General features: G+C 44.7%; 1 non-coding gene across 1 annotated transcript; it reads left to right on the plus strand.

The window, feature by feature from the left end:
• The first annotated feature begins 1,419 nt into the window (after positions 1–1,419).
• Positions 1,420–1,491, plus strand: Trnat-cgu (transfer RNA threonine (anticodon CGU)). Its single transcript has one exon. It is a non-coding gene; the product is annotated as a tRNA-Thr (tRNA).
• Positions 1,492–6,443: the final 4,952 nt, after the last annotated feature.

Below are 6,443 nucleotides of genomic sequence, written 5' to 3' on the forward strand. Positions count from 1 at the left end.
TCCCTCAGAACTCGAGAGTTTGTTGAGTGCATTTTGGTGTCCATTTAAGATAACGGGCTGAAGAAGGTTATCTACTAAGGACTCGAATTCTGAGGCACACAAATGATGATCGCTGAGAATGTATATAGAACATACAGTAATCAAGCTTCCAAAAATAACTCGGACAGCAGCTGCCTCAAGGCCGTTGATTAGTAAATGGACTGGAACGGGAATGATTCACTGCTCACCAGGGCTACTTCACCAGATAAATAAGCAAATGTGTCTCTATTTGGGCTGAAGACAGTGTATTGTTTCAGAAAGTTACCTAGCTTGCGATTCAGGTGTGTCTCTCGGAGGGTGAAATACTGTGTTGATGTTTATGAAGAAGTTCCTCTACATCATCAAGGTTATTTATAAGACTCCCACAGTTTCATCGAACAATGTTGTTGAAGTAATTATGCATTAAAATATTAAAAATGTAGCTGTGTAGTCACCTATTTTGATTCATGTGAGTTTTGTTTATATCCTGTGATACAAAGAGGTGGCTTCTTTCCCGTGACCAAAAGTGATCATGCACTCCGTTTGTTCTTCCTGGGCAGGTTTACATGCCGATGTGTCTAATTACTCGCCTGACAATTCAGGCGTTACATTATTGTACTCCTCCAACATCCCCATCGTGGATTGGTTTCTGAGGTGGCGACAGGCTCTTTGTTTGGAACCAGTAGTGCGGGAAGGAAAGGAGTACGTGTGAGGCCCCCTGTGTTTATGCTCTCAGTGACCTCGGATGTCGTAGGGGCCAATGGAGCTGGACTATAGAAGGCTGTACAAGTCCCAAGAGTGCCCGTTGCCACTTCCTTCACGGCCTCAGCAGAAGTTGCCGTGTTTGAGGGGCGGCGGTGGTCGAGGGGCGGCGCAAGTTGACTGGCCTCAGAACACTTGTAAATATAAACCCCCGCGGGAAAATCAAGAGAGAAGCCTCTGCGAGATAGCGTAATGGTTAGTGCACCGTACGCGTAATGCGGAGATGTGGGTTCGGCTCCCGCTCGCGGAAAAAACGTCGGATTTTTTCTCGACTTTTGTTTTCGCTTATTTTTTACTGTAGCAAAGAAGCATGACAAACACACGTCATTCCGCAATAATAAATATTTCGGAAACAGCCAAATAGCATGGCAATGATGACTGCAACCTTGATATGTGTCCTTACCGAGTCCCTCGTCCCGTATCTTTCTGTTCTGCTACATGCATTATGAGGGCTCTGGCTCCAGCAGTTTGCAATGCCATAGTGTTAACCCCAACCTCCGACCACGTCTTACATGGCGGCCGCTGGGAAAAAAAAACACGTTCTACATCTGCCGTGGTGGTCGAGGGGCGGCGCTAGTTGACCGGCCTCAGTGCACGTGTAACGATAAACCCCCACGGGAAAGTCCAGAGAGAAGCTGCTGCGGGATAGCACAATGGTCAGTGCACCGCACGCGTAATGCGGAGATGTGGGTTCGACTCCCGCTCCCGGAAAATACCGCGGATTTTTTCTCGACTTACATTTTCGCCTATTTATCGCTGTAACAAAAAAGCATGACAAACACACGTCATTCGGCACTCATAAACATTTGGGAAACAGCCGAATATTACTGATAATTATGATAATTACGACTGCAACCTTGAAATATATATATATATATATATATATATATATATATATAGATAGATAGATATCCTTAACGTAATATACAGAGACACATACATAGGTGAAACAACTTATCCACAGATTTTTTTGATAGGACAAGTTTTTTAGACCACTACTGTATCAATACAGTAGCTACTACTTTAAAAGCTCCCAGTTACCACTTGCTAAAAAATAGTTTTATGAACAATTTATTGTATAAAACGCCTGCAATGCCAAGGGCAGGGACAGCCAACAGAGAATAATGTTGGGGCAGCGGGGGGCGGAAAGGGGCATATATTTTCAGTCGTTTCCCGATGTCACTTAGACATGGTGCCAATGAAATTCTCAATAAAAATGTTAGGGTAAATATGGTGACTAGATGCCGGATATTAGGAAATGTTGCTTGATAAATATTGGTACGTGGCGTAGGATACGAATCACGAGATGCGGAAGACACATTTTACAGTATTTTATTGCGGCTATCACACAGCTCACATAGGCTGCACGCCAACGACTCCCCATTCGTCGACAAAGGTGGACATCAGGCTTTGTCTAGCTGTTCTGTAACATGACCCCTCGGTAAAAAGACAACCGTCTTGGTCGAGCTCAGTTACTCTGACTGGACGGGGGATGTGAGGGTGAGAGGCAATGCGTATAAACACCGAAGTCCTTTCTGCAACGAAGGACGATGGCGGTATCCGATGAGGACTGGTCCAGCAACAACGACGCCCAGAAGGCCATGACGAGTAGACGAGGCTGCTGGGAACCGCACCGGACGACAAAGCTGGCTACATTGCATGGGCTACACGTCTTGGCTGGTGACATCTCGTCAAGTGTCGGTTCTTCTTGATTGGCTTCTCACGGGCTGGAGATAAGGGCAGGGGCGTCTTGATGTGCTGCTCGCTGCGGGGCTGGGGCTGCCCGACACGACCCGCGTACCCTGGGTTTGCGGCAATGCCGAGACAGAGCGATGCTGGGGTCCGGACAGGGAAAAACTCGCATACTCTACCATACATCTTACGTGCCGCAGTACATGAACCATGAGATGCGTACGATGTATTTTATAATATTTAAACGGCGGATATCACAGAGGTCGTACAGGCTGGACACCAGTCACTCCCGCTTCGTTGTCGGCTATTGTCGGCTGGTTACAGAACCGACCATTGTATGCCGGTTCTGTAACAATATTTAGGCAACACATGCAGAGCAAAACAACTCTGAGCGTTTTTACGTCGAATGCATCTTTCGGAAGTGACAAATTGCCGGCTCTCCTGTGGCATAAAGTTCAACGTACGTCGTTAACGAAGACATTTCCAATTTCAGCGTGTTTTCTTCTTGCGTAAAAGTTGATCTTGCGTTGATGAGGGCAAAAGACGGGGGTGATGGGAAACCTGAAAAGTTAAACTGAATTTTTTTATTGGTGGAATGCTTCATCTCGCTGGAATAATGTCTACTACTCGGTTTTGTCAGGATTACCACCAGGCGAAAACAGAAATTCGGTCGGGGTAAAAATAACTGCCGGCTGAATATATCAATGTCATCGACGTCGCAGCGTAGACGTTTCCGCAACGATTCAATGTATAGATCGTTGACGCTGCTGAGATTTCTTTGTCGAGTCCTCTTCCCCTCGTAAACGTGTAAGTAATCGCCCGCTAAATGTTACTACGAGGCTGTACAGCTCGTGCATTTCTTGCGTGCAATTGGTAGCATATAGAGCCAATCGAAACGCTAAGGTCTGTTTTAGGCGGGGAATGAACTACGGGAGGGTTAACCCGTCACAGGTATTCTCCGGAACAATATCTGTGGGGTTCCCCTGCTATACCTAGCAGGACAGGAGTGCACAGGTAGGTGAACAAGTCATCACGCAAATACTACATGTGGAAGCGTTTAGCCGCACACGACAGCTTTCACCATGTCGAAAAGCACGACATCTGAACGGAAAAGGGCGACGCCAAACAAAAATATTCCAGGAGTCAAGCAAGAGTAGTTACGTCAGGCAAACAGGTACCCTATCACAGCCTGTTCCCATTTAAGCAAAATAAATTCTCACGCACGTGGCACCTCCAGCTGTCGCGCTACCGCCGGGGGGTCCGTGTAGAACATGTTTGATTAGTGGTTAGTTATTCTTAAGGTAGCTCGCACATGTTCCCCTCAAAGAAGCCAGTGGGACATTCTGTGCTGAAGCGCCCGCACTATGCACCACCAGCCGAAATGCGGCGGTTCAGGTGAGTAAGTGATTGAGGTCCGAAGGTAAATCCATTCCCTCTGTTGCATCCTTCTGTTCGTTATCAGTATGGGATGTCTGCCCATCACAGGAACATTTGTTTATTGTTTCCCAGCGCCCTTTTTTTCCCCACAAGAAAAGGGGTGCCTGCGAAGGAATCCTTTTCGGCTAGTATCAGCCACATACGTAATGCGGGTAAGCTCACCAAAGGTAAAAGGAGGCGAGCAAAGCGAAAGAACTCCAAAAACGTAGCTTTTTTTTATTTATCGGATTACGGTTAATTGCTCAAACATATGACAGTGTGCAGTTAACTAACGGGCATCAACAAGCGGGCAAGGACTGAAAACAGCGGCAGAGACATACAGAGACGCATCGAGACGTGTAGTGCAAGGAACACGTTTAGACCATGTAACGTTCCTCTGAATAAAATGATACATGTTTTACGGCACTTTTGTTTTTCAAGTAAAAGTGTCCTGTCTCTGCACGTTTGGAGAAAATTCAGACCGGGGTTTAAAACAATTTTCGATTTCACTCAATTTCTGAAAAAGCGACTGAGTTATGAAAATTTTCGGTACTTTTGTTTTTTTCAAGAAACAGCACATTTTCCTAATATCTAAAAAACATCTTGCAAACCATGAATATCACGCCTTTCTCACTACAGTAGATATTTATGCAGCGGCATCAAACACAGCAACAATCTTTCACGTGAGCAGAATATGCGATGTTTTCTTTATTTGATTGTTTGCCTTTGGCCGCCAACTTTGGTTTACGCTGAATATTTCTCTGGAACACTTCCTGGCTCGAATAGTTTACAGGCACCACTCTCATTTATTGACCTACAGACATACGCATTATGTAAAAGATCTACTTTTGTCACAACCAGCTGTGCGCTCGCGGCACATTGAAACATCTTTTCTCCGGAACTGCGTACCTTAGGCGGAAACAAACTTCGTATTCGGGTGCTCAATATTGCGCACATATATCATAACGAAACCACAAGGAACAAAAAATGGCAGTAGACACGCATGAGCGTTCTTTTGTCGAACCCACTCCCGTCCCCCTTAACTTCATTAACTCGAGCTGGGAGCGAAAATATCTTTTCTTTGATAAAAGGCAAATCACCCCTCCACGGGTACAATAACTGAGAATGTAACAGTAAAAAAACAGCTTCTAAATGTCCACGTTGGCCCCATCAGAATATATCTGTGCCTAATTTACAGTTTACTGTTTGGGAAAAACTGACAAAACTCTTAGTTTCAACCAAAGAATAAACAATACGCGCTCTGAATTTCTGTAAGACTCTGGCAAGGTGTTGCACGCTAAACTTACGTTCGCAAGAAACACCTACTATCCTTTCCATTCAAGAATATGTGCAGCCAGAGAATGCAGCCTTATCGGCCAAACTCGGGGTGGGGCTCGCAGGCAGGAAACGCTTATACAGCTACGTCCTTGACATTTGCTTATCTGTGAGTTTTCGTAGATACGTCAGAGATTACAGCTTAGTGGAAATTACACACACTACACTAGACAAATTGCAGTTTTCAAGTTAGCAGTGCATGTCATAAGCAGTCCTCACCGTATGAAAAATGTACAATGCAGTGCAGCACAGAACAACCCGTCGAGCCAAGGCTTCTTTCTATATTGGCATTTAGGTTTCTTAAAGGGTACACACAGGCAGTTATGCATATAGAGCATATGGCCTGTTGCTAATCAGGTAAATTTCGCGTTCAACGAGTCAATTGGTGAAAGGCGGGGAAAGCATTCACTGGGCATCACACTTCCAGTTTTATTCCACTATAGCGGAAAACAGTTTCGCCATACGTATAGGTAGTTTGAGCAGCCTACTTTTTTATACTAGACTTGCCATGGTTCTGGCCGTATGAACTTTATTTCTCGAGATATTCCTACAGATGTGTAAAGTTACCGGCTGATTAAAATTCATTCAATGACGTCACACACATGGTTTGGAAATGCAATACAAAATCCTCTAAGAAACGCTAAAAAGTGAAGGTTATTGTAAGCATTGTCCCCTGGCTCCCACGTTGCACCCACTGTTCCCGATGTTTTCTCTCCCCTCCACCATTCATTTCACAAAAATATGCACTCTGTAAGAATCAGATACTGCGTGTCCTGTACTTGTATTATTCCCTCAATAGTATCGATTTGACGGCAGTAACTGCACAATTCAATTTGCTAACATCTATACTTGAGTTTCTGGTATTTTCCTCGTGTGGAACATAAACATGCCAGTTGGCATGTTTATGTTTAGGAGCAGCGCATGTTTTGCTTGTGATTACATCTGACTTACCCAGTTGTAAAGAAAAAATGAATAAACTTGGTAAGCCGAGTGTAGTAGCACCGATAGTTTTGCGTGTAGCAGCGGGATACTTCCCAAACTCACTTTGCCTTGAAATGCCTTCGAGGGCAAAATTCGAGGGCAAAATTGACTCAAAATAATAATTTGTTTACTATATAGAAAAAAACATTCTACCATTCTTCGAGAATGTCCCCACAAAATGGCATCTTCAGATGCGCGCAAGAAGTAACTTCAAAATGGCGCTCAAGGTGCCGCCATAT

This window comes from Haemaphysalis longicornis, unplaced genomic scaffold (genome assembly GCF_048455015.1).
Source record: "Haemaphysalis longicornis isolate Haplotype H1 unplaced genomic scaffold, Haemaphysalis longicornis Haplotype H1 scaffold_5, whole genome shotgun sequence".
NCBI lineage: Eukaryota > Metazoa > Arthropoda > Arachnida > Ixodida > Ixodidae > Haemaphysalis > Haemaphysalis longicornis.